An 18,631-nucleotide genomic window follows, 5' to 3' on the forward strand; every position below is an offset into this window, starting at 1 on the left:
AGCCCGAGAGCAGCTGCCCCTGAGCCTGACGAAATCTGCACCCCAGGCTCACCACCCCTTGACCTTGAGAGTTCTGGAAGCAGGATACTTTGGTGGCCAGTTTCTTAGAAAAACTTGGGAGGCTTAGAGAAATGGTGTATAGGGAACTTCAAGGTAAAGCGTCACATGTCCGGCGCCCTATGCACATTCTCCAACCCACCGCGGAACGGCGTCTGCGGTTCATGGATCCATGATGTGTTGTAAAGTTCTCAAGATATGCGTGGACAGGGGAATGGCGCTTGAGTCTCTGTAATGTAATTTATGAAAAAGTAAGTAAAACGTGGCCAAGTATAAACATGTCTCTGCTGGATTTAAGCAACTCTTTTACCATTCTCTGTCCTTTTCTGTTCATTTAAAAAATATTTATTTTTATGCATTCAACATTCATTTGAACACAAATAATCCTCACTAAGTCCTGTACCAGCCACAGAGCAGGCTGAGGGGGGAAGCAGACAAAACCCCATCGGAAAGCTTTCATCATCAAGATTAAAAATACAGTCATTCAGGGCCTCCCTGGTGCCTCAGGGGTGAAGTCTCAACGCTATCAAACTATCAGCAGCCACTGAGGCCTGAGTTTGGGTCGATCCCCACCCAGGGAGCTACCCACATGGCGCAGCAGACCTCTCCGGTCTCCCCGCTGCGCCCCTCAGCAGTGGATTTCAGTAGATCTGCCTGTCCCGCTCCCCACTCTGTCTCTGGTGAATCCTCTCACCCCATGCACCTCTGGCCTGCACCCCAGCTCTTGTGTGCATAAATAAATAAAAGATAAATCTTAAAAAAAAATACAGTCATTCATTTTGCCTTCTTGGCACTAGAAAAGCTGACTTTTCTTAGTATAGATGAGAACTGTGCTGATTTGCTTATTTGCTTTTCAGTGGAGTTAGACTGATATTAACAAAGTGACGCATCCTAGACTATGTAAAGGCTCGGATGGGGCATCTGAGGGCACCACAGCCGCACAGCAACAGGGGACACAGAGATGCTTGACTCATTGTCCAAACTGGACCAAGTTCTTTGAGCAAAAGCTCCTTGCTTGCTAAATAAACACCAGCCATAGGGTGAACACCAAGGGAGAGGCCATGGCCACATGTGGCCCTGGGCGCCCACAGTGTGGGCCTCGGGAACGTGGGAACAAGCACCCCGAGTTGTAAAAAGAAACTGTAAAGACAAAGCATTCAACTGACAGCGCTGACCACTGCAGAAGGAACGAATGTCTCCAGGACGCTGCAGCTGCTCTTCCTTGAAGGCGGGGCCCAGTTACCCTTTCTCCTCTGGCCCCACGGACCTTCCCTCGTCCGTCCACTGCCCAGTTGCTGTCCTCATGGACGCGCTGAACTAAGTGTGCACTTTCTATTTATTTATTTATTTATAGCCATGATTTTATTTTTTATTTTTTATATAAATTTTATTTTTATATTCCCCATACAATCGCAACCCCCTTATTTTGACCCCAAGCCCTCCCCTCCCCGCCCCCCACCCCCCACAGAATGTCTCTGGTTCATAGTTTTTTGTTGATTTTGATTTTTACTTTCTTATAGTTATTCTTTTTCCTGGTCCCTTATTTAAGTTTTCTAGATTCCTGCTATGAGTGAGACCATCCGGGAATTTTCTTTTTTTTTTTTTTCTGGCTTATTTCGCTGAGCATGATCCCTTCCAGCGCCATCCATGTTGCTGCAAATTGCATGAGTTTATCTTTTTTGATGGCTGAGTAATATTCCATGGTGTATAGTGTGCACTTTTTAAACATCATCAGTTCACGTGTTATCTGGAAGATGGTGCATTTAAGTCTGAGGACGGACACATTCCTGGAGAAGGGGGGTGGGCAGGGCCTCTCTGAGCTCGGCTCACCCCGAGGACACCCCTGGGACTGGTTCAGTTCCCTGTCTCGGCATTTCATGAAAATGAAAGTAACTAGAAAAAAATATGAAAAGGGCTGAGCATTGGACACCACCAGAATTCCAATTTTAGGGGCTCTGGAAACACTCAGGGCTGCCTGTGTGATTGGGCCACCACTCTCGGCCACCCCTCAGCAAGGTCCAGAAGAAAGCTCCTTGCTGTCATACTGAAGGACACTCGGGAAGAAATGGGACTCGGCAAAGAAAATGACCCAGAGACTAGACATTGCACAAGCCAAGCAAGAGGTGACAATCTTCTTAAGATGTATGTATTTTTGCGTAGAAGAACTGGGGTCAGGCCAGTGGTGCGGGGTGTGGGGGTGAGAGGACCCACTAGAGACAGAGTGGGGAGAAGAACAGGTGGATCCACAGAAATCCACTGCTGAGGGGCGCAGCTGGCAAGTCAGGAGAAGTCTGCTGCGCCCTGTGGGTAGCTCCCTGGCTGGGGGTCGAACTCATGCTGCAGAGGCTGCAGACAGCTTCACAACTTGCGTCTTAACCCCTTGCTCCACCAGGGAGGCCCACAATCATTTCTTTTAAATAAAAGAAATCTAAGAGACTAGCCTGGAGTCTCCAAACGCTAAGCAAGATTAAGAAAGGGGAAGACAAGGGGCTGAACATGAAAAGAGTCTGAACTTCAAAGATGAGTCACAGAACTTTACGGAGACTGAACCAACAGGCCAGGACCAGGTAAGAGACCTTTGAACACACCACGTTCAGGCAGAAGGGGGAGGTGTCACTAAACAGGGGGCCCGGGACCAAACTGTGAGGAGTGACCACCAAGCAATACCAGCTGCATCTCCCCAGTTTTCAGAGGAGGCCTGAGCAGGCCCTTTCGTCCTCCCAATTAACATGACGTCAATTCATGGGGCAGTGATGAGGTCAGAGCTGAGGTGAGAGGAGGCGAGAACCCACGCTCGCACGGAAAAAAGGAGACAGCAGGAGCATCGAGCAATGCCAAGGTGTTCCAGAAAGTTGTTCCTGGTGAGCTTCGTGGCCAACCAGTACGTCCCTGCTGGCCCCAACAACAAACAGCCCCTCAGGGCACTGCCTGCTCTTAAAGACACTGAGTTTCCGATCAATAGAACTAAGTTTCTCCACCTGAATGTGGTCCCACCAGCCGCTGAATTCCTTATACTCAGCTGATGACATCCTCCCTCGCCCAGATCAAGCTGCCGGCCAGCACCGCCAGGCCGTCCCCAAGCCTGTCCACTTGTCTGTCCCGTTATTGCTTGGTCTAGACTCTGCCGTGTCCCACAGCTCCTCATGCAACACCCAAACATTCACTCGCTCCCCTTTGGCTGCGTTCTCTGCCAGCCGCCAAGCCAGATGCCAGCAGGTGTCCCGCAGAAGCACCCAAAGCCCTGGATGGACCCAGGAGCCCATGTGGTCCTGCCCAGCGCTGAGCCCTCCGGGTGGGGGTGGGGCTTGCAGCCCACCTGGGGCAGCTTTGCTCCTGCTCTGTCTCAGGGTAGACGTACCCCAGCCCCCACTCCACGCCCGGACACCTGGGGTTGGCTGTGAGGCGTCCTGTTTTACATTAAGGAACAAAATATGCCCAGAACAGCACAAACTAGAATTAGCACCCAATCAAACAGGAGACATGGATATTCTAGAGTCTAGAAAATTGGAATGTTCACATTCATTCTGCGCACAAGTGCGGCTTGGTCCTATGAAAACATCTGGGCTGTGATTCGCCTTCCACCGTTGAACCTGAGGCCAAACGGGACACCGCTCTATGGCCAGGATCAGCTTTAGTGGCCGAGTTCCAGAGCAAATTGTGTTCTAAGGAAGAGCAGGGAGCATCCTGGAAGATAAATAAAAGCACCAGCTGCTGGGATAACTCAGGGGTGGCGCATGGCGCCCTTGTGCAGAGCCACATTGCAGCTGTTTAATTGACATCTTTCCTAATGCTTTTTGAGCCCAGAATGCTCTTCCCATTCCCTTAACTGGCCCAAGGCCTCGGCTGGAGAAAGGCTGGGGTCAAATATGCCGCTTGAGTAACAAGAAGGAAGACTCCGGGCTCAGAGAAGCAGCGCTGGCTGTGGAAGACCTTTTCCCTCCTGGTTCCAGGCTGGCCCCGGGATTGCAGCGCTCCTGACCAGCAGGAAAGCGAGGCTGCGCTCCACGTGTCCTGCCTTCTTCAGACGTGACATTCCTGACCCGCTGCTTCCCGGCTTGATGATGTGCCAGCAGGTGGTGTTCGGCCGTGTACCCCGAGGGTTCAAATAAAAAGGGGCACAATTCACCAAACAGGTGTGTGCTCTCCACTTTTCATTGCAGAACATGCAAAGCAAACACTAAATGAGTTTAGCGACGCTGCAGTGTCCATCACCCACTTCAGCGTGGGGTCAGCTGGCGGCAGCCGCCCCCGGCCCCACCTCGTGAGGTCCATCTCAGCACGAGGGTGTCATTTACGACTACTGGTTAATGCGTCCTAGTGCAAGCAGGGCAGGCCCGGCACCATCCCGCCACGCGCGCCTGCACAAACACAGCACAACGTCGTGACTAAAGCAAATCCTTCCAGCTACTTCGGGTCATGTTAGGTGGAGCTGGCTTCAAGGCCGGCACAGGACGGCGTGTTAACAGCGCCCCGTGCTCAGTGACGGCAGGTGAGGACACGGCGTGAAATATCTGCTCCGGACCCTGGGGACTCCCACAGCAGCACCCTGCCCACCCTCAGATGGATCTGGTCCGCAGGAACCTGGCGACACAGCAGGTCAGCAGGCCAGAGAGGAGGGGGGAACGAACCGTGCCCGTTGGAGAGGAGCAGGCGTGGGGAGAACGCAGCAGGCCTGTTAGCCTCTTCTGGTCCCTCTTCCCTTCCCTGCAAGGGCCCCCCCTCTCAGCAGCCCCCCACTGTGGCTGAGTCCCAAGAGCGGCCCCTAGTTTACAGCTACTGTCCCACCACATTCCTTTAAAAAAAGACTTGAGGAAGAAGGCTCGTGAGCCAGATTTAGATGAGAGGAGAAAGCACATCGGAAATGGCTCCTTTTCCACCCCCTGGAAGTTCCGGTCGTGGGGACAGTCACTCACAGACAGAGGACCCTGCTGGGGACCTGGACGTGGCACCATGTGATAGTCCAATCCACAGTCTTAGGTCGGTGCTGGTTTTCACCCCCCGACACTCCTGCTGCTACAAACGCAGTTTTCTTTTTTTCTATTTTATTTATATTTATATATATTTTATATCATTATTTTTGTTGCAAATGCAATGCTTCCCATTCATGTTGTAATTAACTGACTCCCCCAGACAGAGAGCCCAAGTCCCAGGCCCACAGCCTTCCTCTTCTGTTCCTGAGCAGCCCTTCATGGGCTAGAGAGAAAAATCTAGACATCAACAGCAACTATTAGTAAAAAGTAGCTTCATCTTAGATCCTGGATTTGACCTAGGAGCAACAACAAGAGTATTTTCCCCACATACAGCCAACAGCTGTAAAATATACGAGTTGCTATGATCATGGCTAAGGGTCCAGTAACTATTTCAAATACATGAAATTAATTTTCCAGTTTCATCATCTTTCTTTAAAAGGCAATAATTATGCAACTCACTTAAAAAGAAATAGAGGATTTCTATTTAAAAATCTCAATATGAGATGAAGGACGTAAAAGAAATAGGTTGGTCATATTAATCAAGGACGACAGGACCCACGATGTGTTCATCTCGCATCCAGACTCAGACCCAGTGAGCACAGAACAAGAGATTGAGGAAAATGAACCTGGATCCAGGAGTTGAGGGTCACAAGGAGGCGGGGGATCAGTCGTGAGACCTCACATCGCTCAGGTCCAAAACTGACTCCAGTTTCCGGGAAACCCGGCTGCAGAATCTGGGGGCAGGGCCAGCAGTGGGGAGCCAGGGCTTCTTGCCTGGAGTTGGCAGGAAGGACAAGGCTGGGCCAAACACTGTCCTCACCCAGTGGCAGCGGGAAGGGCAGCCCTGAGCAGCGGAGGGAATAACTGGGGCCGAGAGGCGCATCAATGGACAGAAGCAAGACAGTGCGAAGTGAGCAAGGCCCGGAAGGTTCCCGTGGTCCTTAAACAGGACCTGCCGGGCCGAGACGGACTTTTGTCAACAGCTCACGGTAAGAACCTGAAAGACGGGCGAGATTTTAAAGACCCCGAGCCCCAGAATAACTGTGCAGGGAACCGACCACACGCTGGGGAGCGGGGTCGCCCGGAGCGCCGCGGCCAGATGGCGTGGGCCGGGCTGCCAGGGGCCCCGGAGCCTGGCTGCATTCCCTTTTGGGAACTGGCCCTGCTCAATTTCAAGTTTCTTTGGCTTTTTCAATAATAGGGTTTCAATTCAAACAGATCACAATGCCAAGAACTAAAAATTTCACCATCTAATTAGGGAGGGGGCCAGCTCAGTCTGGCCTTTCTTTCCTAGCATCATCTGTAGTTTGGAAATGACTTGATGAAGGCTTTTTCTAAAAACCCCTCACTTTTCCCGGGACAAGAACAATGGTAGTGAAAGATGCGGGGACAATGCAAGGAGCACAAAAGCAGGGAAGCATCTGCATGACAAAGGGGCAAAGGCAACAAGGACAAATCAGAGATCCCTCAAGGGTGAGGCTGAGGTTTCCACAGCAGCTGAGCTCAGAGAGGACGTGGACACCAGCCGGCACGGCCACCGCACCGAGTGGACGGGCTGGCCGGGGTGATGGGGGGCGGGAAGGCAAAGCCTGCAACTCCTGCAGGCGCGGGTGCGCCTGTGTCTTTGTGGGGACCCACAGTTCTACAGCCTTACTACCTGCTCAGCTTGTCCTGGCCCAGGAAGAAGGCAAAGAAATATTGATTTAAGGATACATGGATCTAGGATTTTATATCTATATTTCTTTTCCCAGAAACTGCAGGGAAACATTCATAGATATGCATTGTTTGTGTCAAAATGCATTTGAAATATCTGATGTTGAGATAAGCCCTCAGAAACTCAGAATTTTAAGTCTATGTTAAATGACTCATTGTGAGAAGTGCAGTTTTCAACGAACTTTAAATAAGCAGTAAAATGCATCCGCTGGCGGGGCCTCCCTGGTGGCGCAAGGGGTTAAGATGCAATCTATGAAGCTGTCCGCAGCCTCTGCAGCACGAGTTCGATCCCACACGAGTTCGATCCCACACGAGTTCGATCCCCGGCCAGGGAGCTACCCACATGGCACAGCAGACCTCTCCTGACTCCCCGCTGCTCCCCTCAGCAGTGTATTTCAGTCAATCTGCCTGTTCTGCTCCCCGCTCTGTCTCTGGTGAATCCTCTCACCCCTCCACCCCCACACTCCTCTGGCCTGTACCCCAGCTCTTGTATGCATAAATAAATAAATCTTAAAAAAAAAAAAAAAAAACGCATCTGTTGGCTTGACGACTCCTTCACTTAGGGAGCACAGTGTGCCTTGGAGCAAGCTCCAGCCCGTGCTGCTCTCTCACCTCTGCTCTCTCCAAACAATCTATCCTGAAAATGGCAACTTTGCCAAGCACGCTGTCTGCACACTCACAGGGCCTGAGTGTCATCAGTGACAGCGAGGAAGGGGTTGAGATCACGAGTGCCAGGCAGCTGCACCGCCTTCCCAGGTTTGGGTCTCACCAGCCACATGAAGTCTTTGCAGCCCAAGATCTGTGACAGATGCAAGACTTTCTGGCAGCCTCCTCGTCCTCCCCTGGCACGCGTGGGGGACCCCATATGCCCTGCCAGGGTCCTATCCTCTTCCACCTCGAAACTGCAATTTTCAATGCAGCGTCATCGACTGATGGAGCACACTGATCCCCACTTGACACAGGTGCACCCCACAAAGCCGTGTAAAGAGAGTTGACTCTGTGTTTACTGGATATGTGGGTGCACGCACGTGTGCGAGGGGGGTCCTCTAGACAGGCAAAAGCAAGTCTCAGGAGCAGGGGTGGGTGGTGCCCTCTGTGTAGGAAATGCCAACTGCCTCCAAGCTCCACACATGGGAGGGGCTGCATTCTCCTGCCACCAACCCATTATCAGTGCTGCAGTTCAACAACCGCCACAACAGAAATTGTAAGAAGGATACAAAAATAAACTTTGTCATGAAAATAAAAGGAGACCGCTTGCACTTTCGGACAAAAAGGACTGGGGGTGTGGAGCGCCTGTCCCCAAGGCGCAGCACCATTAGTGAACATCAGCTGTGGAATCAGCTTTGCCTGACTGTCCACCTCCACTGGACGCCCTGGTCAGGAGGACGGGGGACGTGAAACTGTTCTTGGAGTAGGAGGAAAAATAGAGCAATAAAAGCTCTTCTTAAAGCATGAAGAACAATTTGAAAGGAAACTATTTTGCTGGGAAGTGCTCCTTTAAAATTCGTTGCATAAATATTTATTAAGCACCTACTACGTGCAGCTATCAGAATGTTACACTTAAGGTCCATGGGAAGGGAAATTTTTAAACAAAATTGAAATTAGAAAATTATTTTGATCCTAGACAGTTTCACCAATTTTGATTTCTCTTTAGTTGTGCAGTGTTTTTTTCAAAAATTATGAAGCATCTTGTCCTCACACCAAAATGAAATGCCCTAAATATGTCACTATCCAGACGGTAAAGGCTAGCTTGCTCCTAGACTATTTGAAAATGCTTTTCTTGCTTAACCGAGTTCTTACTCCCCAGTTACGACAGCTACAAGTTGCTTGTTCAGTCCACAGCTTCTGTTAACTGGGAAATTGAAAATTATGTTGAAAATGCAACACCTGTCTCCCTTAGGATGGGGCCTCCTTTTTCTCCTCTGTAAAGTGGGGCTGTTGAGAAGAGCCAGGGAGGGGCTGTCGGGAAGCTGCCAGCTGCCTCCTGGCACTCCGTGGGTGCAACCGTTTCTGGAGGCGCAAATTCTGAGCAACCCGTGATAGTGAGACCTCCGTGCTCACGCTGCATCCTCCAGCCTCCGCTGAGCAAGGAAAGATGTTTCCCTTGACCCCACCCAGCACACGTGGTGCTCAGGGGCACTCTAGCACATCCTAGCATCAAAACTGCAGGCTCTGGGCTCACTCACCCCTGCTCTTCAGCACAGCTCCCCTCAGCAGCTCTTGCTGACTCAGATCACGGGCGCTTTCCTTTTTGACAAGCGTGACTAAAGCATTTTCTTTTCTTTTCTTTTTTTTTTTTTAGATTTATGTGGAGTTTTATTTATTTATTTTTAAGATTTATTTATTAGAAGAACTGGGGTACAGGCCAGAGGTGCAGGGGGGTGAGAGGATTCACCAGAGACAGAGCAGGGAGCAGAACAGGCAGATTAACTGAGATCCACTGCTGAGGGGAGCAGCGGGGAGACAGGAGAGTTCTGCTGCGCCCTGTGGGTAGCTCCCTGGCCAGGATCAAACTCAGTCCATGGTGGCAATACATGAGACTCAAATAGGGAGGCCCCCAATTTCTTATTGCCTTGAAGCTATGGGGTCCTGAGCCCCCAGATGCTGAAGCAGGAACATGTTCCATGGACAAAAGATAAGATGGTGACAACAATCTTGACAGATGTGTGTCAAACACTGCCCCACGCTCTCTGCTCGTCTTAACTCATCTCATCGCTTCTATAATCTTGTGATGCTGGGACTGCTTTTGTTAGGGGGATAGGATGTTCTGCACAAACTCCATACAGGCTCTGTGGACGCCACCCCCACTCCATCCAGACACTGGGAACTACAAATCCCAGGATCCCCAAAGGGAGGTTGCGAGGATCTACGGGCGGAGATAAGCAGCCATGTTCTCTGTTTGTAAATAAACCAGCCATGGTGGGGGTGTCTTGGGCACTTGGCTCGTGCTCTTGGCCAGGCAGGTTTGGTCCCCGCAGGTCATTCGGGATTCCAGGTCGGTAGAACGGGTAGGACGCATTTATGAATTTATCTCCCTCTTTTCTCCCTGAGTTGTTCATTTCCTCATTCCCTTCCCTTGTAAATAAACCTGTGTTAACCTTCTGTGTGTGTCTGCGGCGTGAGTCCCTTTTAGGCACATGGGTGAGGACCCATAGTCGGGCAACCCGTTTTAGAGCGGGGTTGCCCTGTAACATTTTGACTGAGGGAACTGAGGCGCAAAAAGTTTATGACCAGCTCAAGGTCACAGTGTGGCCGTGGCGGGTCTGGAACGTGACTTCGGGGTCATCCTGCCACCTTTGGACCCCGCGTGGGAGCACAAAGCTGGGACCCAGCACCAGCTGGTGTGTGGGGTTCATGGAGCACCTTCCCAGCATCCCCATGTCCAGATCTACAGAGAGGCAGTTGGCTGTTGGGAAGCTGGGACCCAGCACCAGGCCTCTGAGCTCAAACCTCCTGCAAACTTGACAAAATGAAAGGTGGGAGGAGGCCGAAACCCTCCTGGAAGAGCTCGTGACCCAAGGAGAGATTTCGAAAACAGCCTGGATTTGCCTACTCACTGCACTTGCTTATGAAGTTCCCTACAAGGAAGACCTTGATGACTTCTACCGCACAGCAAAGGTAAATTTCACTAGAATGTAACAGGCATAACCTGAATCAGAGCTGAGACATGGCAGTGAGTATGGACTGTTATTTTACTGAGTTTCCTGGGGGCGGGGGGATGGATGGATGGATGGATGAATGAATGAATGAATGAATGCAGAGTGTGGAGGCTGGCAAAGGGAAGTGTTCTTTAAAACTGAGCAACCTAAGTACCTGTGGCATGAGAAGTCACTAAGGAAATGACAACAGAGGAAACAGAGTGAACTGATCAAACAAGGTCTAGAAACACGGGGTGGGGGAGTGCAGTGGGGGTGTCATGACAGACCGGTGGGGGCTGAGCAGAGACTGGAGGGAGAGAGGACAGAGATGGACAGGGCGCACAGCAACACGGGGGTCATCAGGGAGAGCTGGTCTCAGACTCAGTGAAGTAACATGACAGTCTTCTGGACACTAGAGAGATCCATGGGGAGCTTGAGGTCACTGGGGAAAGCTTGGGAACCACCGTCCTCGTCACAGAAGGGATCACTGGGAATAGCCTCAGGCCTGCAGGTGAACGACCAGCGCACTCAGCCTCTAGCAGTGCTCAGCCAGTCAGAGGAAGGACAATGGAGACTGTGCCCGCCCAGACTGATCTATGGGGATGGGCCGCCAAGGAGGGAGGAGTCTCGAGGCTGGAGTTTTATTGTCCTGCCCCATCTGCCCAGAGTGAAGCCACCCAGGTATGAGAGCCCGTGTGACCCTGTTGGCTGGTTTTCTGCAGCTCCTGCCACCAACCCACCTCACAAGGCAACTTCCCCCACTTGGCTTAGCCCAGCACCGAGGAAGCAGCGCCAAGAACTCCACACAACCCATGTCTATCTCGGGCCTGACCTGATTTCCAGCTGACTTCTTCTGAATCAAACACAGGGACTGGCGCCTTCCTTCCCGGGCTGTGGCACGCGGCTGAGCAGGTTTTGATTCCTGGCACCAGATTTCAGCTTGTGATCATGACAATATTAGCAGGTATTATTGCCTATTATTATTTTGTTATTCTCCTCAACTTTATGATATGAAATCCCACAGATGAACAAGAGACCAGAAAAAGCACTTGAGTCCCATGACGGATGATGGGCTTGACTGAGCCTCTGCTTCTACCTCTAGGAAGGACCAAACATCCCAGGGGCAGGAGTGCTAGCCGGAGATGGCGAAGCTGAAGATAAGATGAATTCGATGTGCCGTTATGTGGCGTGAGGAGAGAATCTGGGCCGATGTGATGGGGGATGTCAGAAACTTTGAGGGGGGATCGACCTAGGGCTGTGAATGTTCAGATGTGAGGTAGGAAAGGCCTCCAAGCGCAGACCGTCCCGTTCACTCGCAGCCCCAGCGTCAGCGCTGACGATCATCCATCATCAGACAGCACTCACTGAGAGCCGGCGCTCAGCCACCGTCTCTGGATTCGCTCTCACAGAAAAGCCAGCGCTGCGGGTCTGGACAGCGCTTCTCAGAAAGGGCCGCCTGCAAGGAGGGCGCGGCTGGTATCTGGGCGCCAGGGTTTCAGGAGGGCCCCGCCACCCTAGCAGTAATGGTGGCACATGGTGCTGATGCTGGACAAAAACTGGGTTTATGCTGGAGGCCTGCTTTCCTTTTGGAAATCTGGAAATTTGGTACAAGCCAGATAGAGGGTTCCCACATGCCCAGCACCCCCAGATCCCTGGGCACTGAGTCGCTCATGAATTTCGCTGGCAGAGAGCATTTCCTATCTGTTGTCAGGTGCCCTACTGGGGAATTAAGTGTGTCCTGTGCATCCCCAGACAAGTGGGGCAGGAGGCTGGGGCGTCCAGTCTTCTCCACACCTGCCCCCCACGCTGACCTAGCACCATGTCTTTCCACAGAAGACACCACAGCAGGGTCAACCTGGGGCCGAGTCTAGGAACCTCCTGGAAATCAACCCTGATGCCTGCATTAAAGAAAGGCTCATGAGGGCCTCCCCGGTGGCACAGTGGGTTGAGCGCCACACTGTGAAGCTGTCCACAGCCTCTGCAGCGCGGGTTTGATCCCGGCTGGCCAGTGAGAATCCCACATGGAGGGGCAGACCTCTCCTGTCTCCCCGCTGCTCCCCGCAGTCTACCTGTTCTGCTCCCCATTCTGTCTCTGGTGAATCCTCTTACCCTCCCATGCATCTGGCCTGTACCCCGGTTCTTATATAAAAATAAATAAATCTTTAAAAAAAAAGAAAGACTAATGAGATGAAATATAAGAAGAAAAATGAGCGAGCTGGACAGTAGGAAGCTTGAGAAATGGAACGGTCAATGTGGAATTAATTAGTTGATTAATTAATTAATATCCTGTCATTTTATTATGAGGGGAACTAGAAAAATCATCTTTATCCTCACCAGGAATCTGAGACCAAAAAGGGGGTTCATTCCTCATTCACCCAGATACCCACATGGAGCCAACACACTGAGAAGTCACACTTTCCTGGCAGTATGTGCAGCAGGAAATCAGGTGTTTTGGGCTGATGGTGCAGCCCCTTCATACTGTAAAACACAGAGGGGAGCACACACGCACACACGTGTGCACATAGTCTCACATGTGCATGTGCACAGGGGCACACACACACGAACACAAAACCATCTGCGTGCACTCACATGTGCACATATTCACACATAAACACGTGCACACACACCCCTGAGGCAGTCCGGGCTAAATTTGCTGCCACCCTCGCCTGTCCGCCTGCTCTGACGTCCCGCTGCGGTGTCTGCGCCGGGCGTCTGTCCACCTGTCTTAGCCGCCCAGAAACAAAACCCTGCTTTTTGTCTGGGGCTACAATCTCCGAGTTTCCAATTCTGCGAATGGTCATTTGTCTTCCTTCTGCCGCAGCTGAGTGGACTTTCTGTTTCCTAGGGATCTTTCAGGGTCTCATTAGTGAGGTATTTTTGGAATTCCAGGCGTGCGCGGCTCACGCGACCTTCATTCTCAGCGTCCTGCAGAATTTCCTCCCGACTGGTAAACAAGCGTGGTTCTAATTACTTTGGTGACAGTGAAGTAACATGTAAAAACTACTTTAATGAGCAATAGACTTCAATGCAAAATTATAATTCATGGCTCAGAGAAGAGAGACCAGCACCCTCCTTCCCTGGGGGCTTTCCTGTGGAATATATTTCTCAGTGACCTCACTGCCCCCGCATCTAGCCCGGCGAGCGCATCCCCTCTCCCCATCTTCCCGATCCCAGCCCGCGCAGGCCCCCGTGTCAAGAATGATGCCCAGTGTTTGAAATGAGGCTTCAGGTGGACAAAATGTGAGACACGCAGGCAGGCAGGCAGGCAGGCAGGCAGATAGACAAATGTGTCCTTTATAGATTCTGTTTGGCTCTGCAAACTTTCAGTGAATGTTCAAGATATGCTTTTTTAATTCTGCAACTCCCTGGTTCTTTTAAAATAAAAAAATGAGATTTGGGGGTACTGTAGGTCTCACATCATGGGACGCTGAGCTCGGGGCTGCCGCGTGCACCTGCGGGCAGAATTGGGCGTCCGCCCGCCTCTGGCGCTGCTGCAGGCTCCCCAAAGAAGCTGGGCTGGGCGAGTGCCTGAGGGGAAGGGCCCCAGGGTGGAGTCACGCAAACACTGACACAAGCCCCCCAGGACCCGAGGGACACTCCCCTCCCGTCAGAAGAGACCAGATCTCGCTGAGCTGCGCCCACGGGGGTTGCTGGAGGTGCCGAGAGAAAGCCTCCCCGAGCAGGGCTGACCTCCAGGACGGCGTTGCTTCTCCCGACCTAAACGCACAGACTTTCTTTTTTATTTGTTGTCATTTTCTTTTTTCTTTTTTTTTATTTATTTTTTACATCATTGTTTATTTTTAAACAATATTTGCTTCCCCCACCGATGCCGTCTCCACAGCGTTTCCTTCCCCAGGGCGCCCGTGCGCCATCACCTTGGCCCCCTGTGCTCCTCCCTCCTCCCTCCGACCCTCACCCTCCTCCTCCGCTGCAGCATGTCTCTCATTTATAACAGTCTGGTTTTGCTTTGTTGTGTTTTGTCGTGTTATTATTTTTACGCTGATGTCTTATTTGCAACATCCTATCCCACAAGGGTGTGTGTTCCTGTCGCCTTTTTATTTTGCCACCTTCCTGCCAGAGCCCACATCCCACCCGCTCCGTCCTCTCCCCCTGCGCCCTGAGAGCAGAAGCCCCCCCTGGGGGGGCCAGAAGAGGGGCGCTTCTTAGCGACCAGACCTGCCTTATCTCTGCTGACCAGACCCAAACCGACTTCCAGGAACTCCAGCGAGGGCTTCCTGTGGAGGCCTGCGCCTTTGATATTTAATGTGGGCAGAAAATTGTTCCCGTCCCCCCAAACCCGGGAAGAAGATAATGATCCTTGAATTTGAACGCATTGATCCTAAGAGACAAAATTCTCCCAGCGCCATCACTAATAGAGGCGCTCGGATGGGAAACACGGGAACAGAAAATTGGACCAGTGCTAGGAGGGAGGCGGGTTTTGTGGGAGAGTAAAATGTTTGCTTTCTCCATTTTCCAAATCCAGCTACCCTTGGGCTCTATCTTTGATGTTAATGTAGCTGAACCCCCAGTGAGATTTCTCAGAATGTTATCAGAGGAAACAGACGCAGAAGGCTGGGCTCCCTCCTCGCTGGCCGCCGGTGGGGAGAGCCGTGCCAGGCCACCCCGGAGCAGAGCCCAGCTGCAAAGCTGATGCCCTCGTGCAGGACAGGGCCCGCACGTCTCCGCGTCAGTCTCCAGAGTGCTACATTTTGGGGGACTACATCAATATTCCGGCATTTCAAAGGCCCTCGCTTTGCTTAGGAGAGGTGCTGAGGATGCTTTAGGAAGGCAGATGGATGCCCCACGCGCGCCTTTCCTGGCTCATCTTCTCCAGGGAAGAAGGCAGAGGTCTGGCTCCAGCGTGGTGAGGGCATCAGGTGACACCAGGAGCCCTGAGATAGGTCCCCCCATATTTAGGAACTCGTAAGTCACATGGTGCTGGAGTCAAAGAGCTGCGGGTAACGTGTGCCCTGCTGGGGCCCAGGCCAAGAGCCTGTGTGGAGACCAGCAGACACAGCAGCACCTGCCCTGGAAGGCTTCACTGTCCCGGGAGACTCTATCTTTACACTCAGCTTGTTCAGACTGCCATTAAAACACACCACAGACTGTGTGGCCTAAACAACAGGGATTTATTTTTCAGTCCTGGAGGCTGGAAGTCCAAGAGCAGCTTGCCAACACGGCATGGCCTGTGAGGCCTGGTCCTGTCTGTGACGACCATCCTCTCTCCGCATCCCTGTCTGGGGCAGGTGTGTCCTCCAACGGGGCAGAGTGTTCTGGCATCTCATGTTATAAAGACACTAGTGTCCTCTTGGGGTCCCACCCTCATGCCCCCATCACACCCTCAGTTCCTCCCAGAGACCATCCCACTGAGGGTTGGGACATTACATGTGAAGCCACACAAACGTCCGGTCCATGATGAGATACTGGAGTACTCTTTCCACAGATTGTTCAAAACCAAGGAGCTCACAATGCTCTACTATTGGTGGCCCAGTGGGTCACGTGACCGAGAGGCACAGCTTCATCCCTAAGTCTATGTCCCGGCCAGCCTCCCCCTGGCTTGAGTGGCCTAGGGTGCAGCAAGGTAAGGAAAGCAACTGTGAGCACAGCCGACGGAGCGCCATGGCTCACAACAAGCCCCAGGAACCTGATGGGGCTCCTCACCCCGCTGGACTACAAGACACAGCCTGTCATCTATTCTCTCAACAGAGATAAAGGTCAGAAATCAATAAGATGTGCCAAAGAAACCATTTTGGTTCACTTCCTAGGAATACAACATTTCCTATTTTATTTCGTTTTTCATTAAAATGACAACAAACATCCATTTATCTTAGCCAAGATTTCCAAAGAGCCCCGGCCAAAATCCCTGGCATCAGCCCAAAGCCCTCCTATTAAAAGCAGTTGACCTTCACTGCTGTGGCCTCACCAAAGGGTGCTCTTAGAGCCAATGTTCAGTGGTTAAATTGTTCTCAGGCCCTAGAGCACAAAAGGAAAAAACAAGCTTAGATCTAACTCTATCTCTGAGACTTACATTCACAGACACAGTTTATCTGACGACGACTCGACCTGAGCAGGAAGTCACTGACCTTGAGACACAGGTGCCACGAAGGGGTGACCCATGGGTGAGGAGCCCAACAGAAACCCAAGCCTGGAGTTAGCTGAAGAAAAGTCTCCGCATCTCTCTCCATGTAGGATCTGCCCTGTAACTAGCCAGTGAACTTGAACCAAGTCCACATTTAACTCCCCACTCCTTAGTCAATAAAATTTAACTCTTTTATTTTCAACTCTGGCCCCAAAACCTATATAGCTACATTCTCTTTCTTAACTTGGGAGGCAGATTTGAGTTTATCTCTTGTCTCCTTGCCAGTTAATTTGCAATAAAGTTTCTTTGTTTTCTGAAACTCTGGTGTCAAGGTACACTGGCCTCTGCGCACTGGGCAGAGAGTTCACTGCTCAGCAGCGCTCTGGACACTTGAGGCTGGAGATCTGCAGCCAGGCAGCCTCCTGCCTCACATCCCGAGTGATGACATGGGTCATGAACGCCTCTTACTGCCAGCTCTCTTAGCCACTGATATCAGCCTTCGATCCCCATGCCTGCTTATTGCATTAAGAGATTTAGGTTATGTTCATGGCTGATTTGGTTCATTGCTTTTCTCCACAGGGAGAATCAGCAGCTAAGGGGAGGGATGTGTGCAGAGCAGGTGTGTTTCCTGGAGCAAATTTCTCAACCACATTCACTACCGGCAGGACAGGGGGTTGATGGCTATGTCCAATGACTGGATTTAAACCTGCAGTCAGGAGTAACAGGGATTATGTGTTTATTTACAAAGTAGATGTAAGTGAACTTTTAACAGACTATGGGCTATGCATGTACCACCAGGGTTACCACTGACTCAGAGTAAGTCGCCGGGTCACAAGAACCTCTGTTTTCTGCACGATGTCCCCTAAAGTCAAAACCCCAGGGTTTCCATATCACTCAGTCCTGGACACCCAGAGGGAGGTCCCAGCTCCTCTGAGCCTCCCTGCCTCCCACATGCCCTCACTGTGCCTGGTCACTCTCTGGAAACTGGCTGTGGGTAAATGGTTTTCAGGCTTTTCTGCCCTCCCACCATAAGGACTGCAGCCTGATGGTGGGTACCTGTGTTTGTTACATTGTTATAAGTTGTGCTGTTTACTTCTGTGGGCCAATGGCTTAGTATTGAGATACTGGCCATACTGGCCAAGAGAAGCAGAGGCAGGAGGCAGAGGCAGGAGGGAGAGGCAGGAGAGAGAAGGAAGAAGCCAGAGAAGCCCAGAGTGAAGACTTGGCAATGGTTTGGGGGCCTGCAGGCCTCCTGCCCACACCTGCCCCAGCCGACCCTGCGCCCCGCCCCCCTGCAACCCCACACCGCTGCCTGCCATGTACCAGGTTGCTGCACTACATGTAAAAGCTCAATAGAAGCCTGTGAAAGCTACCAGGGGCTCCAGGACTACTGGTCTATTCCAATCAATAGAAAACCTGCTCAGTGGCCATCCTGCCCCTACAACTGGCCACCAGAAAAATGCTCTCCTTCTCCATCCAAACCATCCAGAAACAGGTTCAAGGATGCAGAGCAACCCACGAGGCACAACAGACCTCTCCTGTCTCGCCCACTGATTCCCTCAGCAGTGTGTTTCAGTCGGTCTGCCTGTTCTGCTCCCTACTCCCTCTCTGGTGAATCCTCTCACCCGCCACACCTCTGGCCTGTACCCCAGTTCTTATATGCATAAATAAATCTTTGAAAAAAAAAGGTTTACAGTGAGTCGCTATCTGATTATTATAATTGTATTTCAGTTCTTAAGCTTAGCCTTTCTTCAATAGTTTAAGTTAACAAATTACAATGATTAATCAACATAACAGCAAGAAATGTATTGCTCAGCCAAGTGCAATGGATTTGGAATTCTTTGTAAAAATGATATTAGGAAAAGCTGAAAATATCTTCTATTATACCCTAATTTACTATGATGGACTTGAAAAACCAAAGATTTCATTTTTGACTGGAATATTTAAATGGCTTAATGACTGTTTAATAATCCTTATTTCCAGTAACCTCTACCATCTTGTAAACCAATAAATTGGAAAAAGGAATTTTTTTGTCATCATGAGAGTTTAATACCAATTTCTTTCCGGTATACACTGACCAAATTGTGGCGATATTTGAGAATTCCATCAAAACGTGTGTATGCACACTTGCACACACATGTACAAAGACAGGTGAAGAAAAGCAATTATTCATA

The 18,631-nt window shown here is 51.0% G+C and overlaps 1 protein-coding gene across 1 annotated transcript in view; it reads right to left on the reverse strand.

Moving 5' to 3' along the window:
• Positions 1–18,631, reverse strand: part of DSCAM (DS cell adhesion molecule) — a gene marked incomplete at its 5' end in the record, with an annotated part of 429,780 nt that overhangs the window by 330,649 nt on the left and 80,500 nt on the right. The window lies entirely within an intron of this gene.

This window comes from Talpa europaea (genome assembly GCF_964194135.1).
Source record: "Talpa europaea genome assembly, chromosome: 4".
Classification (NCBI taxonomy): Eukaryota; Metazoa; Chordata; class Mammalia; order Eulipotyphla; family Talpidae; genus Talpa; species Talpa europaea.